This window comes from Opisthorchis viverrini (genome assembly GCF_000715545.1).
Source record: "Opisthorchis viverrini unplaced genomic scaffold opera_v5_24, whole genome shotgun sequence".
Lineage (NCBI taxonomy): Eukaryota > Metazoa > Platyhelminthes > Trematoda > Opisthorchiida > Opisthorchiidae > Opisthorchis > Opisthorchis viverrini.
Window position 1 is genome coordinate 2,914,473 of NW_008751680.1, and position 239 is coordinate 2,914,711.

Below are 239 nucleotides of genomic sequence, written 5' to 3' on the forward strand. Positions count from 1 at the left end.
CCAATTAACAGTCCACCTACAGTGCTGGATTTATGCACCAATTTATCATATCTCGCCTCCAATGCGCAGCTACCTACCCCTCCGTCTCCAAATCATCAGTGGACGAAACTGTGGCAGCTACAACCAGTGTACGACCAGTACGCGGTTATTACAGCTGACAATGATGATGATGAGCACAACTGACAGTAGAGCACAAACCATCATTGCGTAAATAGTGTGGCACGAAAAGCCGAACGAGA